The 18,314-nt window shown below is 39.6% G+C and overlaps 1 protein-coding gene across 1 annotated transcript in view; it reads left to right on the plus strand.

Moving 5' to 3' along the window:
* The window catches only part of PARD3 (par-3 family cell polarity regulator), a 647,142-nt gene that overhangs the window by 497,516 nt on the left and 131,312 nt on the right, over window positions 1-18,314 (plus strand). The window lies entirely within an intron of this gene.

Genomic DNA, 18,314 nt, shown 5'->3' on the forward strand with positions numbered 1-18,314 from the left:
TGCATGTTATTGTCATAAACAATATACTAATCTCATCATATATTATAATGGTTTCTTATAATCATTGCTCTCTAGAGGGGAGCTAGGCTTTGAACATTCAAAATAGGTTTCACTTAAAAGGTGTGGTTCTCAAGCTTTGGCTTGCATCAGAACGCCTGGAGGGTTTCTTCAAACACAGATTGCTTAACCCTTTCCCAGAATTTCGATTCTGCAGGCCTAGAAGGGAGTGGAGCCTAGAATTTGCATTTCTAAGAAGTTGTCTGGTCTGAGGCTGGTGCTGCTGGTCTCTGGTACTGCACTTTACGGACCCTGCAAGACTAGAGATGAGTTGGAATTAGTTCGTCTCTAGCACCCATGTGTGATTTGGCTGATACATTTTGCAAGCAGTCTATATTTTAGTTATTTACTTCCAGCTTTAATAGAGGTTTGCAAATGTAACAGGTAACCTTCAGGCAAACCCAGAAGGAAGCATTTTAAAGAGTAGCAAAAGGATAAGCAGGCCTTAAGGTAAAATTCTAGTCCTATTATTTTTCTTTCCTTCCTTCCTTCCTTCCTTCCTTCCTTCCTTCCTTCCTTCCTTCCTTCCTTCCTTTTTCTTTTTCTATTTCTTTCTTTCTTTCTTCTTTCTTTTCTTTCTTTCTTTCTTTCTTTCTTTCTTTCTTTCTTTCTTTCTTTCTTTCTTTCTTTTTCTTTCTTTCTTTCTTTCTTTCTTTCTTTCTTCCTTCCTTCCTTCCTTCCTTCCTTCCTTCCTTCCTTCCTTTCTTTCTCTTTCTCTTTTCTTTTTTCTTTTCTTTTCTCTCTTTTCTTTTTCTTCTCTTTTTCTTTATCTCTTTCTCTTTTTTGCTTGGTTTTAGGTTTTATTTTATGAAAATCTATTTGATGTTGACTGTAATGAGTTAAGTAATGTAAGTTAACATTAGAAGGGTTATGGTTTATTTAAACCCCTTTGGTGTGATCACCTAGAAAGTTCAAAGTGCTTGTTAACCAACATTGATGTGTCAGGACTCAAAGAATAAGGTCATTATCAGTAACAGTGACATTTTCATAAGAAACTTCTTACTTGGTTTTTGCTCTACTTGTGAAAGCTGCTTGTAGAAGGTCAAATAGCACTTCAAGGCCATGACTGTCCCATTGAAAGTGGTTTTTTTGGGAGAAAGGACAGCAGAAACATGGGCATTGCCCGTTAGTAACTTTTGGAAGAACTAAAAGGAAATTAATGTTGTATTGATCATTGATAAAAATATTAATCATTCCCAGCACCTCCCACATCTAGTTTGGAAATCTAGTAAGTAGTGCATGTGCTTGTAGGGGCTTCGAAGTCCCAGCTGACATGAGAGATGGGAGTCCAGAGGGACCTCTCCAACCCCTGAAGGCCAGAAGTGGTTGTTTAAACCCCAGTTGAAAACCTGGTGCCCCGTAAGAGTCTAAATCTCCCCTGACAGTTTCTGCAAATTTTCAAAAGGATGTAAGTGCTCAGAGCACCATCTGCTCCTGGGCTCCAGCGTCCCTGCCTGTAGTCTCAGCTCTGCACCCGGCTGACCCCACACTGAGACTCAGCCTCCTGAACTCATTTCTGTCAAAAAGCCACTCGGCAAGACGTTTCAACGGAGACTTTTGTCTTGGGGATGAGTCATACCAGGCAGTGAACAGCTCAAAAAATCCCATCATAGACATTGCTGTATTCAGAAGCCCCCTCAGCCTCACTCAGGCGTGGCCTCGACAGCTGTGTGCCACTGGGGACCTCAAGTTCTATGCATTTGTGCCCCCACAGGGTGATGGGACTAGAGGATTTCTAAGGCACTGCCAACTCAAGAGAGAGAGAGACTTTATTTTTTCTTTAAAAAGGATCACAGGAACTTTTTAGTTTTCTGTAATTCTCATTTTTACAGAGAACAGGATGTCCACCAAACAGTGACATTAGTAATAGAAAAAGTTGGGAGTTATCACACCCGTAAAGTACTTCTTTACCAACCTGTCACCGAATATGAATTTGACTTGGAAATAACGGTATCACCTCCATTGTCTTTTTCTGTCAGAGAGAAAGTGGAAAAGTGGCTCTCAGACTTGAGTAGTAATAGAGACTCTTTTTTAAAGGACGATCTCTTGATACTGCAGTACAGAATTAAATAGTTTTGATTATAATGTTACTTAAATATGTATAAAAATAAAATAGGGCTAAACTCCTTCTGTTTACAGCCATTATACAACCATAAAACCAAACATCTTTACAAATTAAATACAAACAAAACAGCAAAACCATTACATTCAAATGAACAACATTAATTTAATGTGGCCAATAATGTGTTTTAAAATCTAAACTCTTACACAAATCATTAATACGGTGGTGGCTGCTCCATGGCAGGTTCATTTGAGTTTGCGCGCCTACCCTTACAAGCCAAGGGCTGACTCCATCCCCCATCCCTTTTCTCTGTAAGATTTCTGCGATTCTTTTGCATGCTTGCACCCAGCTACCTTTGGTCTATGTGCCACGTCAGGGCATCATTTACACGTGACGTCCAACTTGCTTTAGGTATCAGTAACTTGAGACAATGAAAATGCCATTTCTTGGTGCCTTCGTGTTTGGAAACTTAAATTCAGACAGTGAAAGATGATCTAGAAATGCTTATATTAAGAAATAATCATTCAAATGAAAACAAATAAAACTTAACACTCCTCAGAATGTATTTCCTGTATGAAGAATATACCAAATAAAGAAACTCCCATCAGTTAATTAAATTTCACCAAATTTTGTAATTGGTGAACTGGTGCAAATTTACTATTCAAATTTTTGGACTTCATGGGAATATAGGTAGTCAGTTGACAATCTGAAGTGTAGCCTGCATCTGTTTCTGGGATTTTCATTGTTCGGTGAGAAAGCAGCGTTCTGGAATTTCACTGCTTAATCGTTTTGGTTGATCGTATAGTTAGAAATATGCATCTGTTAGCCCCACACAGAAATAGCCAGGGTTAATTCATTAAATGCTGTGAATTTGATGTCAAAATAGGATACTTTCTCAGTTTCCACAGATTATTTATAAAATGCTTTTTTTTATGGGGTACCTTCATCTATATTTCCATGCCAGTTTAATTTGACTGACACCTGAACTCTTATCTGACTGTATGTGTTGGTCACAGTGTCGTTATTACTACATTTCATTAATGCCCTTGGTAACATTTTGACTTTTCATTTTGGGTTGATGCTAAAGAGAAGCCAACCCTACCCTTCTGTTTTATGTGAATAATAAGGCTTAAACTCACAAAAATACTGGTGTACTTATATTTTATTCTGATTTTAACCAGAGACCTCAAAGATTTAGCTATGTAAATGATTCATAATCCTATACTTCTTTGGCAAGATTGTATTTCCTACTTGATTATATCTTCAGCTGACTAGATACTTGAGAGTCTGATACAGTGCTCTCTGATACATTTCTTCCCCACTGTGGAAGACATCCCAACTGCCTTCCCAATACCTATTCTCTCCTCCCTCCTCACTTAATAGAATCCCAATTTTGTTCAGGCTGGCAATGTGCCCAGATAAAAATTCAATTTCCCAGGCTCCTTTGCAGTGAAAGGTGATTATGTGACATCATTCTGACTAATGAGTTAGAAGCGGATCTGGATGGAACTTTTTCTGCAAAGCTAGTTTTTATCTGATTGGAAAAAATGGAGCCCACTCAGCTTTTCCCCTTTGCCATTTCCCCTTCTTCCTGCCTAGAACTTGGGTGGGTGCTCCAAGGTAGGGTTTATCTAACAATCTTGAAGATGAAGGCCACATGGAGGAAGAGGGAAGCAGCCCATTCCCTTGAACAACGGTTCTAATCCCGGCATGCCCACCCTCTTTGTGACCTGTGCAACTGAGCCTCTTACTTGTTTAAGTCACGCTCCATCATTTCTGTTCTGTGGAGCCAAATAGCATTTGGAACCTAGTAAACTATGCACACAAGAGCCCAAAGGGAATAATCATCCTTAGATCAAGACTGTCTGAAGAACTGTGCCCTGGTCAAATCATCTCCACAGTATTTTGGGAAATTAAATAGTGGGCAAAGTTTTCTAGTCCTGCTCAGTTAGCTCTTCTACTTTTCACTTTATTTAGCCTGTACTTAAATAAATGTTATTAGTTAAATGTCTGCTAGCATACATCCTTCTTCACTCCAATACAGCACCATCTCCTGGCAACTCCTACCTCTCTCAACAATGCTGCTATAAAGTGTAATATACAAGAGCCTGAATTGTGGAGCACACTGCCTGAGTTTGGTTCTGGGTTCTTCTACCATCAGCTGTGTAAACTCTCTGCTTCATTTTCCTCATCTGTAAAATAGGGATAACAGTGACACTTACTTTATCAGGCTTGGGGAAGACTAAGTCTGTTAATACATATAAAGCACTGGAGTGCCTGTGTGACTCAGTTGGTTAAGCGTCTGACTCAGGTCATGATCTCAGGGTCATGGGATCAAGCCCCACATGGTGGTTGGGGGGGTGGGGTGGGGTCAGCACTCAGCAGGAAGTCTGCTTCTCTCTCTCTCCCTTTTACCCTCCCCCTTCCCCCCGCTCCCACATGTGTGCTCTTTCTCTCTCTCTGTATAAAATACATAATAAAAAAATACATAAAAAGCACTAGCACTGTCCCTGGTCCACAATAAACCCTATTTAAGTGTTTGATGTTGCTGTTGTTTGTTAGGAAATGGGTGTTTTCCCTCAGGAAAGCACAGCATCCCCACCTGGGTGCAGAAACAAGCAAAGAATGGAATTGAAATGAATTAAGATAGGTTTTATTCCTTACACATAACATACATGTAAAAGTGTGGGCATGCATCTCTACTGATACCACTTTAGTCATTAAATAGCTTGGTCTCCAGGTATTCTCCATAAATCACATCACATCATGAACATTTCTCTTTAAATTAGGACGTACTGGGTTCAGTATGAGGCCTTGTGGAGTGCTTCTTCAGTGTAAATACTTGTAGGTGCTGGATACTGTAAAATGGTTTAGTTGAGTGAATAAGTACGGGGAATAGTTGTATAAGAATGTGATCTCTCATTTGATTTCAGTCCTTTGACAATTTGAAGATCTTCATATTGTACTTTCATGGAATTCCTTGAAGTTCTTCGTGTTCTACTTTCATGAAATTCTTGCTGATTCCAAGCTTGCAAAGCTCCATGGAGATATGGAAACTTGAACTTCTTAAACCTTGTCTAAAATTTTGACATTTCTATTTACATCAGGTTATCTCCAGGTAGAGTGGATGGGCAGGAATCACAATCTTAAGAACTGTCACAGACTGCATTCTAGAATAGTGAAGTTTCAAATTTTAGCATGTATACGAGGAACCTGGAATGCTTCTCACAAATGCAGGTGTGTTGACCTCCCCTCATATTCTGATGCAGTAGGTCTGGTCAAGGACTAAGAAACCACATTTTCAACAAGCACCTCAGTTGACTATAATGCAACCAGTCCATTCACCCTTTGGAAGGCAGTACTCTTGGGCTAATGAAACAAACAAACAAACAAACAGACAAACAAGATGAAATGGATCTCTAATGTAAGTTAGTTTATTAAGGCTAACAGTGAAGCTATGAAATAATTGTTAGTTTGCATATTGGGCATAGCTTTATCTTGGCATTCATGTATGTCCACTGTTCACCTATGGTTAAATAATCATTTTGTTTAAAAGGTCGACAGGTGTGATATTCATAAACTTTATTCAGTGTTTCTTGACACTTACCAAAAGTTTCTTTTCATGTAAGTTTAAAAGCTTGGTATGCTTTGAATTCTAACAAAGAAATGATGAAATGCTGGTCAATCATATTTTTATTTACTTGAAGATACCAAGCAATTCATATTTTTATATCCAGATACCAGAATCTGTAGTTAAAAACTCTACAGAAAAACAGCTCTAATGGACATTTGCTGACTGTCACCAGGCAATCATTTGCCACCAAGAGTGCATTGTCCTGAAATATAATTGAAATAAAATAGGTACTGTGCTGCTATAAATCTAAATAGCAGGAAAATAGTAGGCTAGACTCCCCCAGCTTGTTCAGGACACCTTAATGGAAACATAAATACCATAATCATATGCTTTTTGCATGCATTTTACCACTAAAAAGAAAATGTGGATTTTAAAAGAAAAGACCCTTTTGAACTTGTTTTTTTTCCCGCATTAAAACTGAAATCCAGTTGTGTCAAAAGGAAGTGTGACAAACAGAACAAAACTAATTTTCTTAGATATAGGTAGTTATTAAACAAGTGCTCTTTTTAAAATGTTGGGTCACATAACAAAGTTGTATTTGCTATTCAAAAAGTCAAATACCACTTTATTTACTTACATGTACTTCATCTCTGCTTTTCTTGAAATATGAGAAAGTCATTCTCAAAGGTAGTAAATCTCACTGTCATGATGAGTTTTGCAAGTTGGTGCCATTGCTAATTCATGTGCTCTACCCCGGTCCCTTCTCAGTGTCCTTAGCTGTCCTTTTCTGACCTTCTGACCTCGGCTAGCTCCATCCACCTCAGCAAATGTCCCAAACTGGGTTGTTCCCTTCAACTTGCTTCTCTTGTCCAAACCTACCACCCACCTTCATCTGCGCCCCAGTTCCTTCCCTCTCCCTACTTGCTGTGGGTCAGCTCTCCTTCTTCCAGGCCAGTTCTGTGTGCGCTCTGCCAACCCCACCCTGCAAGGAACCGGTTCCATCAGTCCTCCTTCTCAGCTCCTTCTTCAGCATGTGCCTCTCTGCTCGCTCTTCCACAGAGTGGGTAACCATGCAGATGTCTTTATCATGCTGTTAAAAAAAATCCTTTTTTACCCTCTAGCTATTTTCTGCCCTATTTTTCCTCTTCATTTCTAATCCAGACTTCTTGAAAGATTAATCTGGATTTGATATAAACTGCTGGGTCTTCTTTCCCACATCACATTCCTTCTATTTGGTAGGCGTAAGAATGCCCTCCACCCCCACCCAAAGTGCCCATTTCCTAATCCCTGGAACCTTGGAATATGTTGCTCTATCTATCCAGCAAAATGGACGTGGCAGATCTGATTGAATTAAGGATCTTAAAATGGGGAGATTTTCCTAGATTATCCATCCCAAGGGGCTCAGTGGAATCACAAGAGTCGTTTTAAGTGAAAGAGGGGGACAGGAGAGTCAGAATCAGAGAAAGATTTGAAGATGCTGGTCTGCTGACTTTGAAGACAGGAAGGGACCACGAGACAAGAAATGCAAGTGGATTCTAGGAGCTGGAAAAGGCAAGGAAACAGTCTCCCCTAGACCTTCTAGAAGGAGCATTACACTGCTGAAACCTTGATTTTAGCCCAGTGAAGCCCATTTTGGACTTCCGACCTCCAAAACCACAATGTAATTATAGTTTCCTAATGGTCTCCTAGATTCCTGGTCCAGTAAACACTTCAGTTCTTTCCATTCGGGATCACTCTGGCATTCCTGGAACTCTGTTCTCTGTGCTTCTGTGTGTGCTACTCTTGCCTCATGCTTCCTACTTCCTATAGGACTATTTCTTAACTCTTTGGACCACTGCTACTCCCTATGTGGTTTTTTGGCTAAAGTTTTAAGTACTGTGTGGCACTGGTGATGGGTAACCTGCACTAGCCCAGTCCTCTCTTTTAAGCCCCACACCCTTGGAGCTAACTACCAGCTGGGAGTGTGGGCTTCCTGGGTCTCTCAGGTACCTAAACCCAACCTATCCAAAACCAAATTCATCACTTTCATTCCAAGCCTCTTCTAGTTTCATGAGCCTAATCTCCAAGATCCCCAGATTTACTCAAGACATAAATCTTTCTTTGGCAGCCAGCCTCCCTTCTCCCCCACCCCCCTACCTCATTCAGTGATGGAGGCCTACCAATTTTACATTCTAAATAATTCCAATTCCTTTCTGTCCTTCTGCACCACGACATGTGGACTGGCAGGGGTCTACTAATTCATCTCCCTGTCTGCGCTCCAGTCTTGTTCTCCTCAAATCCCTACTTCTCCCAGTACCTGGAGTTTTCTATGCAAAGTAAAGATCTGACATCTCATTCCCTTGGTTAAAATTATTCTGTGGCTGTTCATTGTCTCCACAATGCAGTCTGAGCCCTCAGCATGGCGTCTGTGGGCCTCCAAGACCTCCTGTTTCAGCCCCATTCCTAATTATATCAGACTGTGTCATATTGGTTCACATCCTACTTTCCAAACAGAGGATCTTCTAGAAGTATAAATCCAACTTCATGAAATACATGGGTGAATTAAGTGGTTCTTTGGTCATTATATGTTGTGCAAATGTTAAATTTTGGTGGGTAAATGGGCGCCTTGGTGGCTCAGTCATTAAGCATCTGCCTTCCGCTCAGGTCATGATCCCAGGGTCCTGGGATCGAGCCCCGCATCGGGCTCCCTGCTCGGCGGGAAGCCTGCTTCTCCCTCTCCCACTCCCCCTGCTTGTGTTCCCTCTCTCTCTCTCTCTCAAATAAATAAAATCTTAAAAAAAAAAAATTTTGGTGGGTAAAAACAAGCAATCACCGTTCATTAAGCTGTTCTAATATAGTTAGAGATGCAGCAATTAAATTAAAGGCTGAGGTGACATAAACAACCCAACAAATGAAATCTTGAAAGTAATGAAGCCATAAATAAGGTCATGGCTAATTTTAAAGACTTCTTGTTTAATTCTTTTTGTTGATTAACATTGCCTGAAACCACAATTTGTTTGTAGAAGTAATGTGTAATGGGGGTTGTTTATTTATATATTTATTTTAGCCTTAGAGAAGGTTTAAATATTCCACAGAAATATGAGGATAAGGGAAAACTATCTTAGACCTTGGTAGTCATCAGGCAAATAATTTTCCAGCACAGTGTGTTTGCTTTTGTTTTAATGTCTTTCCCTTTGCAGGGCACTGAACTTCTGGGGCTTTGATGATGAGCTAGCCACACTGTGGTTGAAATCTGCTTGAGCTGTTTTGGTATTTCATTTGATTTTAACCATCTAACAGAAGCTCCAAGATCCTGCTTTAAATGCCAACTTGGCATGATAACTCATCTTTTTATTCTGTCCCAACCACCTGGCCCTCTTGTCTTGTAAACAGTCCGAACCCATGGATTCAAGTACCAATCTTATTGGTATATAGTGGTCTTAGGTTGGTATTATTTTCTTTCTTTCTCCTGAACAAAGCTGGAATATCAGTCAACTATTAATATAAATTCATGAGGATTTATATGGAGCCCTGTTGTGAGATGCATTTTCAACTTTTGGAGAGACTTTATCAAGACATGACTCCAGGATCCATTTTTAAAGTAACTTCCCAGATGTTCTAGAGCTTTTCCTCTGACCCCCCAACCCCCAGTGTGGATAACTGTCCAATTATTCTCTTTTTTGCTGCTTCATTCCTTTTCTTTCCATCAGTTCCTCATTGGTTGATTTTTGTGTAACTTAAGGAGAAACAGTAGTTGATTGAAAAATATTTGTTGTATTTTCCAATCAAGGAAGTGTTTGGGAAGTCCTTAGCGTCTTCCACTAAAATAGATAATTATATAGAAATGTGGAAATTCTAAGCTCTCTGTGTTGTTAACAGTACAGAAAATGACTAGATAATTCATATATTCTATGAATATGTAGTAATTACTTGAATATATATTTGAAATTGCATAAAAGGGACTCATGTTCATAGAATGAATGGATCAATGAATCATTGTATATTAGAGTGTATATATATATTTCTGTAAAACTCACAAATATTTTTTAAAACTGAATTTTCTATATCAGTTTTTGTCTTTTATTATTAGTTCTACCTCATAGACTATACAGGGGTTATAGGATTGAATCCTTAGGAATACAGAGTTTTTAAAATGTTTGTTCTCAAAAGAAAATACTTTGGGCCAGGTAAGTGTCTTGTAGGTGATTCCTTTTGGTGAGGTGTCGGGATGGGTGGGTGGCTCTTTCAGCTGAACTTTTTTTTTATAAATGTATTATAATTTTAGAAGTTGAATAGATATTATTGGGCAAGAAACAAATCTTAACCCGAACTTGTGCTTTTTTTAGTACCCTGTTTTAACTGAAATTCTTGGTTACTTCTGAGAGAGGCCTGCCTGGCCCAGCCCCAGATGCTGTTAACCTTCCTGGCAGGGGTACGGGGAGGTGGGGGGCAGGTGCTGACTGCACCTGGAGCAAAGGAAAGACCAACAGGCCACTGAACCCAGCTCACAGCAGAACTCAGATTATCCAAGTGAACTGCTGAAGAATACTACCTTCAGGAGTCTAGAGGATTTCCTGCGTGTACATGAATTCAGTCTAAAATCTTGTGACTTAGTAATGTCAGTCTGAACAGAGGAAATAGTATAAAGTCTGAATTAAAGTGTATGTTCAAAGATACCATACTCTGAACTTTAAAGCACATCCGGCAGCTCCGATGAAGGGCTAACAGTTTCAGTTAGAGAATCTTTATTTTGTAAACTTTACCATGCATTTTGTTTATTCTAATTTAGATATAAATCAAATTTGCCTAAATTTTGTTTAGAGGAGACTTATTTGCTGATTTGAATACAATCAGATTAGGAAATGATTATTCTAAAGTCCTTTCAAATAAGTCCCCCTAAAATCTCATTTCTGCTATAAATTTGTAAAGAAAAAAATTTGATAGTGAAAAGATAAATTCCTTTATAGATTTTCAAAGGTTATAAATAGTGGTATCTAAAATAATTGTAAACCACCCACCTACAAAAAATATTGCTATAGTTTCATGTTGACCTCATATAATTCTGGAATTGTGAAAATATATTTTAAAAATAAAAATATATTTTGTCTTCGTGAAGAAAAATGTGATTTAAAAGAAAAAGTTTGCCATATCAGAACTTCCTGATCATCATGACCGGAGCACAGTTCCCTCCAAATAAATCTGCATAACAACCAAATAGCAGGTATCTTTGGCCTCTGTTTTCTGGTCTCTGCTTTGCTACTTAATAGGTCATTTAATGCCGGGTACAAAGTTTGAACAGCAGTAGTTACTTAGTCTTCTGAAGGTTATATAATAAATTGGACTTGCATCAGGCACTTAGGCAGAGAAATAGTAAAGTAAAATTTTAAGTCCAAATCTACCTTAAATTCTAATGTCACTTAGAATTCCTGGGGGCGTGGCTTAGTCAGTTAAGTGGCGGACTCTGGATCTCAGCTCAGGTCTTCATCTCAGGGTTGTGAGTTCAAGCCCTGCGTTTTGTTGTTGTTGTTGTTGTTTGTTTTAAAGAATTCTTTGAAAAGATGGGGGGGGAATGGGAGGAATGCAAATGGAACCGGGGAGTGTTGGGGGGACATAGGTGAAGGAATTAGGGACTGTGCAATCCCTAGGAGTACCATAAAACTAGGCACTGTGGATGTGGACAACTAGGGTGATTTTTCTGGCAGTAACAGGAGGCATGAGGATTTTTTCTAAATTTCACAAAGTCACCATGTGGCCTGTGGGGGAAAGGAGGAGGACGTAGAAAAATGACTGAAATTCTGTATAATTATAACTCTGATACAGAAGAGTTTTGTTTTTGAGTTTGCATTAGTATAACTTTAAAAAATCACCCCTTTTGTAACAGAAACTGAAACTGAGGATAAATACTTGTTTCTAATTATCCTCTTTTCCATTTCCTTTTTTTCCTTCAGTCTGTATGTTTAAGCTTTGTGAAATATTCAAGGGCTTAAAGATTTTTGAATAAGCCCAAGGTTTTTGTACATGTCCCATCTTACAGCCTCTGTGACTGGTCATCCCCCTCCCCAGCAGTTATCCCAGGGGCTACTGGGTGCTGCAAATTGTGGATACAATTTGTATGGGATACAGAAATGAGCAAGACCTCATTTACCTCCCAAGTTCCTCTCACTTGGTGTCACCTGACAGACCGTATACAATATATTGCACACAGAGTGATAGAAATTAAATAGGATGCTAAGGAGATTGACTCAGGTTGGGGAAGGAGGGGCTTCTAAGACGTGGTGTGCTTAAGCTGCATCCTAAGTGGGTCAGAGCTTTATATATACATATATATCTCTCTATATAAATATGTGTAATATATATTATTATACGCATATTATATGTATAATATAATATATAAATATATAATATATATACACAATCTATATAAATATAAAATAAAAAATAAGTAAAAATCTTTACATATATATTTATCTAGTTTTGACTGACCGTGCAGTCAAGTTAAAGCACCGGATTTGTATATATGCTCCTGGTAAATATTAAATATGGTCAACACTTTACTGTGTAAATTCTTTAATACCTCCTGCCCCTAAAAGCCACTGGTAGTCTGCTGTGGCTTTTCTCTCTGAGTGGTCTGATTCTTTGGAAGGATTTATGGATTTCAGCAAGTGAAGCTTACCTAGCCTTTAGGGCCCTTGGTGTCTTCAACTCTCAATTAGGTGGGTCCTTGAGGCCTACAGGATAATGAAGTAGAGCCTGGACAGGCAGAGATGCTTTGCCCCCATCAGGCAGGTGGTTTCTACGAGAGCGGATTGAGGATTCAGGGGCTGTGAGTGGGAGTTGTGGTTGGTGATATTGACCTTATGGATCCAAAATAGGTCTGTGAGAATATTTGTGTTTTTCATACAGTGTGGCTTTAAGCATTTGAAGAATCTAAAATTCTTTTTTTTTTTTTTTTAAAGATTTTATTTATTTGACAGAGACCCAGAGAGAGAGGGAACACAAGCAGGGGGAGTGGGAGAGGGAGAAGCAGGCTTCCCGCTGAGCAGGGAGCCCGACGCAGGGCTCGATCCCAGGACCCTGGGATCATGACCCGAGCCGAAGGCAGACACTTAATGACTGAGCCACCCAGGCGCCCCAGAAGAATCTAAAATTCTTGTTTTGGCTCTTCTTGGCTGTGAATGGCATGCGGTTTGCAATACCTCCAGGCCTGGATCATCAAGGGACATGGGACTCCATTAGTTAGTTGCAGTATCTGTTGAACATCTGTTAGACACAGATTACCTTGCCAGGCCAGTTCAAAAACATTGGCACATCTCATTGTCCCTCTGATACTATTTTTAAGGAATTTTATTTGCATCTGGGAGAGTCCCAGTAATCCATCTTTGTGATAAATGAATCCAAAATATGCTACCCTGGTTTCTTTTAAAGATTAGCACATCTTTTTAAAAATATATATATTTTTAAAATTTATTTATTTGAGAAAGAGAGAGAGCGCAGTGGGGAGGAGCAGAGGGAGAGGGTCAAGCAGACTCCACCCTGAGTGCGGGTCCGGATATGGGGCTCGATCTCACAACCCTGAGATGACCTGAGCTGAAATCAAGAGTCAGATGCTTAACCAACTGAGCCACCCAGGGACCCCATGATCAGCACATCTTTGAATTGTCTTGGTTTTTCTGTTTCTAGCTTTTATATAAGATTAGGGCAAACCGGATATAGGTATAGTGTCATCCCTGCTGACTGAGGGGCTTGTGATGTTCAACAATCTCATCTGACTTATAACTGAAATAATGTGTTGGCTAATCTTTTGAAGGGCAGGTGCTCTGGGTTTTACTGGGACATCCTTTACAGCTATTGCACGAGAGCATGACTTTCCCACTTTTACGTCTAATACGTTATTGAAAACATTTACAAGTCAGATGGCTATGTCAAGGCCACACACATACGTGTATGCAGGTTGGATGAGATTGTGTTCCTAGCGAGATGAAAAATCTGGTGATAAACTCCACTGTCTTGGGAGAACCCGGGCCTGAGGCAGATATAAGCAAGGGCCTTTGCCTTCTCCCCATCGATGTAGGGCCAGGCATCGTCCCTCCTCAGGGGCTGATATCCTTTCTGAGTGCTCTCTGGGCTCTCCCCAGGCTTGCACCGGCCACCAGGGCACCACGAGTCTTCCCACATGGCCCTCTGGCTTGAACCTTCACGTGGCCAACAGTGGGAAGGAGGGCATCCGGGCAGATGGCTAGTCAGGGCAAGGAAGACAGGCCAGTTGACACAAGTTGGTGTTTCGTCCTAGGCAAATTCTAGGGCATCATAGGTGCCACGGCCCTGCAGCCCTGAGGAGGGAGTGAGTCGCAGGTGCTTCTGTGCGGAAGGCCACACTCAGGAGCTGTCACCTGTGAAGGCCTCAGCTGCCTCTGAGGGGTCCTGGCTCTGTCCCCACAGCAGCTGGGGCTCGGGGCGGGAAGCAGGCCGAGCCACCAGCAGTGACTAACGGTGGTTAATGTGAGGAAATGCAAATAATTTAAAATTGCAACTCTCCCCCTCCTTCCCTGCACTCCCTAATTACCTTCCCTGCTTTATTTTTCTTACTAGTGCTTATGACTAGTGCTTACTAGTTATGATAGGGCCTAGTCATACTTTTAAAAACGCTGTTTATCATCCATCTCCAGCAACTAGAATGAAGTTCCACTTTCAGGTAGGAGTCTTTGTCTATTTTGTTCATGGCTGTATTCCAAGGCCTGGCATATGGGCATTCAAATATGTTAAATGAATGAATGAATAAACCAAACTCTTCATCAGCACAGAAAAGGCAGTTTGTGGGGCGTGGTGTCAGAAAAGGAAAACTGTAAGCTCTATGCAAGTAGAGAGGGCCTGCTTTAGAAAAGAAGTGTGAAATTTCTACCTGCAAAAGGAAGCTAAGCATTTTAATTGTTAAAATCACTTTTGCTCATGCTAGGTCCATAATTCTTCCAGGTTTCCTAGAGCATATGTAATTTTGAGAGAGAGAGATGATGTGATGCAATATTATGCAATGTGATACCCTAAGGTAGATATGAGATAGGTATGGTTAAGGGCACAGTCTGAGTTCTCATGCCGGCTCTGCCAGTTAGCCTTCTGTGCCTCACTTTTTGCACCTGTAAAATGGGGATATTGACATTACTGACCTCATTGGGATTTTTTGTGTATGTATGTGAGGATTAAATGAATGACTACACACGAGGCACTTTGAATACTACCTGGTACATAGAAGATTCCAGTAAGTCTTAGTTGCTATCATCATTGCCATCATCAACATCATCATTATTATTGTGCTACCACTACGTCATCATCTGTATTCTTGAGTTCTTAAGATTATTTATTGATTTATTTATTTGAGAGAGAGAGAGAGAGAGCAGGGTGGGGGGAGAGGCTGGGGGAGAGAAAGAATCTCAAGCAGACTCCACGCCGAGCAGGGAGCCCAACATGGGCTCAATCTCATGACTGAGACCATGACCTGAGCCGAAATCAAGAGTCAGATGGTTAACAGATTGAGCCACCCAGGCGCCCCTGTATTCTTGCGTTCTAAGGACATTTAGAAGCTAAAAAGTTTGCTGCATAAATTGTTTTGTGTGAGCATGATATATAATGATTCTGTATTTTTTTAGCATCTTTTGTGCGTAAAAATTTATTGTAGGTTTCTCAACTTTTTATTTTGATGCCACAATAGGCGTCTGCAGCTTTTTACATTATATGCTGGTACCAAAATGTGCATTGCTGTGGACATTTGATTGATTTCTGTAATTAGGAAGCAGCTTAATCTGCAGTAATTTGGTGTAGTATTGAACTTGAATAGCCACAGATTCATTTCCAAAAGAGGAGACTAAAGTAAATGAGAGTTATGATATTTGAGGACATGAATGAAGACGGCACAGGCCTGGGGCTGGGTCAGATCCTCCCACGGCTCGTGATGCACCCCATGGGTGACTCCCCCCCCTTCAGGAAGGCTACTTATCGTTTTCCTCCAGGAATGTGGGATGGCATAATAGGGCCATTTTAAATAGCTCTGTGATATATTTAAATAAAAACTACCATGTAATTGCATAATATTAGTATTATAAATGCCTTGTATTCATTATATGATAATTAATTAAAATAAGGTTCAGTGTTAATAAATATGTAGTAGAGAATATTATTGATGTTTTATTTATGGTAAACAGGAAATGTCCCTTGTGATTTTTTTTTTATTCCCTGCTTGGAAACGATAAATCATATATGAGAAAGGATTAGATTGTTTTCTTTTATGATATGCCTTTTTCTGGCACATTTTGTCCACATACCTGGGATTAGCTACATACATACCTCACAAAATGAGGTCTCATTATACCCAAGGATAGCTAAATGCCCATCAAGGAATAAATGAATGCGTTTGAGTTGTTTTAATTAGCTAGGTGTGATTTAAAGGTTGCTGAAATCAAAAAGGCTTATTCATTTTTCATCAATAATCACTTACCTTAATATTTCATTAGAACCCGCTGATTTGCAGACCTCCTTCTGGGCTTTGATTCATTATGACTGCAGACATAATTTAACTCTCCCTCTTTTTCTCATTCTGTATTATACTCTTTCATCTCTGAGACACTGTTAAGATGTCTCCAACATTCTTCACAGGGCTGCTAATTGATCCAACTTTTTTTTTATTTTTAACTGTACTTAAAGCTAAGAGTTCTAGGCTGTGCAAAGCTGTATGTGCGTGTGTATGCATCCACGCGTGTGAGCGCACACGTTTTTAGGCAGTTTTCTTTCGTCACTTGAACAGCTGATGATAACGTGCAAATTTTCTGTTTCATATGTTCCGAGACTAAGGACTGATTTATCATATGCAAAAGTCAGGAAGTAAATAACTTGGACACATTCTTAGACTATGCCATCAATTTGAAAGAATAAAGCATCTTGTGTGTGGCATACTCGGCGGATGAGATCACTATCTGTGCATATACCTTATTTTCAGAACATGTCTCCGGTTGCTTTTGACGCACACTTGCACTTATCCTCAGATGCTCAGTGTGCCTGTGTGTCCGTGGGGATTGGCCCTGTCTGAGGCTTCTGTGCTGCTACCTAGGGAGCGCGGCTCTTTTGCAGTGAAGCCAAGAGTTGGGCCCTCATGTTCATATGATGCACGAGCAGGAAAGAGCCGTTCTTTCTTCCTAAATTGTTCCCTGGCTGCATGTGACTGATGGCAGCTAGACACAGCCCACGCAGCACATGGGCATCAGATCAGAACCTCTTAAAACCCCAAATTCCAAGTACCTCTCCTCAAATGCATACATAGGCCTTAGGTTTTTTTTGGAAGTAACTAACCTAAAACCTCAAAACATGCCTAGCACAGATTCTGACAAGCTGATGCGAGCCCTGAAAAATAAGTAGATGGATAGGTATTTTCATTTTTTTCGAGATTGATTATGAAATAGTATATGTCTGTTTTCCACAGCCATGTTAAGCAATTTTTGTGTAAAGTACATATTATTAACTTTCACTAGCTGTAACAGTTTTCATGCTGAGCAAAAATTGCTAAACATTAAGAAATAAAAACTTGTGTACTTAAAAATTTGGTAAATGTATATGTGTACAGAATTATAAATATTTTCATTGGATCAAAACCATTCTTTTTAATATTTCCCAGAAAACTTAATGCTGACTCTCCTTATGTCCCAGATTTATTTTTTCCAGAAATATGTCTAAAAAACTAATGAGCCACCAATAGATATATAAACATCTACTAATGGAGAATTAAAAGAATGCTTATGCGTTAGGAGATACTATCCACCATTAAAAATTATTAATCCTTTTTTACCCAGAGCTATTCCTTACATTTTGCCTACCTTTGGAATGTTTATTGATAATTCTTTCTATTAAATACTTTATTCTTACATATTAGCATTGCCATGACTTGCTTGGTGTGAGTATGCCTATTTCAATAATTCTAGTCTTTGCATATGATACTCTTCAAGATTCTGGGAGGAAGTTTAAGATAGATTTACTGGACTTTATCTTTATGATCCTCTCAACCTGCCTGTCCTGCTTTTCAGCCTTCGATTGACGTGTGAAAGCCGGCATGAGCGAGTGGAGCAGGGTGATATAGTAGACCAGTGTGGCTTTAGATTCACATCTTGGCTCTGCCACTTACTTGGATGTTTGGCAAGTTATTTAACCTCTGTGAGCCTCGTTAAATTCATCTGTATTTTAAATTTTTTGTCCCATTGTTAGACCATATGTCAGCTGTGTCCCGGTTTTTATATTTAGAAAATATGTTCTTCATAACCATGCATCATGATCTGTGTTAGAAGCTATTGGGGCTAAAAGAGAAATACAGATCCAATCTCTGATGGTAATGCTCTTCTAGTCTTTTGGGAGAATAACAGACAGATTTAAATAACACAACCAGTTTTATTGACCATGCTGTTTATTTTAATAGCTAGACCAGAATGGTTTGATTGACTTTTTAAAAATCTGGTATGTTTTTTACCATATGGACAAGGCCATATCTAGAGTGCCAAGCTAATAAGCCTTCTTTTCTCTGCCAGTGAACCATGAAAGTTGTTAGCAAAATGTTTTATTTTGAATTGATCCATTTTCCAAGCTCTTGGTGATATAAACACCCTTCTTAAA

The sequence above is a fragment of the Phoca vitulina genome, unplaced genomic scaffold, assembly GCF_004348235.1.
Source record: "Phoca vitulina isolate PV1807 unplaced genomic scaffold, GSC_HSeal_1.0 scaffold86, whole genome shotgun sequence".
In the NCBI taxonomy this organism is placed as follows: domain Eukaryota; kingdom Metazoa; phylum Chordata; class Mammalia; order Carnivora; family Phocidae; genus Phoca; species Phoca vitulina.